Below are 728 nucleotides of genomic sequence, written 5' to 3'. Positions count from 1 at the left end.
TGTTTGGGTAAAAGTGTGATTTTTAGGACATTCGGGCCTAACATTAGCTAGCATAATGTTAGCTTATAACCAGCTGTTGTTTAGCCAGCTCAGTAGCTGTCTGGAAATGGAAGGGTTGCACCGCCTTTCTCTACCATGTATTTTTAATGGATTAATTCTAAGTTTGTGAGACTGCATCAGTTTGTTGGAATACATAATTACACATTTATCAATGCATATTTATGGGTACAATATTCTTTTTTCCTATTAAATAACCTAAAAAAGAACTGACAGTACCTTTAGCATGCAAAAATTCAGTATAGTTTCACATTTGGCCCCAGTGATATGCAGGGTGTACCTTGCTTTTTGGTGAATGTTAACTCGGAAAGGCTCCAGCTCCACTCCAAGCCTAAGTTTAAAAAACACACTTATGAAAAAGGATGGATGGATCTTTATAAACTCTATCTCAAAACTCCTTCAGCTTGCCTGCATTTATGTTTAAGTGAGAGGAAATGCTGTAGCTCATCTGGCAGGCATTAAAGTTCTATAATGAGTCTATTTGGCAATCAACAGCTGGCGGGGGTTTTAGAAGATCCCTGAGTAAGAGTGAGTAGTGCTCAACATCCCAGTGTCTGGCGTGTAAGACAAGAGCAAGGGTGAACGACACCTGAGACGCTCTTCTCTCTCTAAATGCATTTTTTGGTGGAGTTAGGAGAGTTGGCGAAGGCCTAGGAGCACTAGTGCAAGTA

The sequence above is a fragment of the Simochromis diagramma genome, unplaced genomic scaffold, assembly GCF_900408965.1.
Source record: "Simochromis diagramma unplaced genomic scaffold, fSimDia1.1 OVJJ01000816.1, whole genome shotgun sequence".
Classification (NCBI taxonomy): Eukaryota; Metazoa; Chordata; class Actinopteri; order Cichliformes; family Cichlidae; genus Simochromis; species Simochromis diagramma.
Note: the sequence above shows the minus strand (reverse complement) of the source record.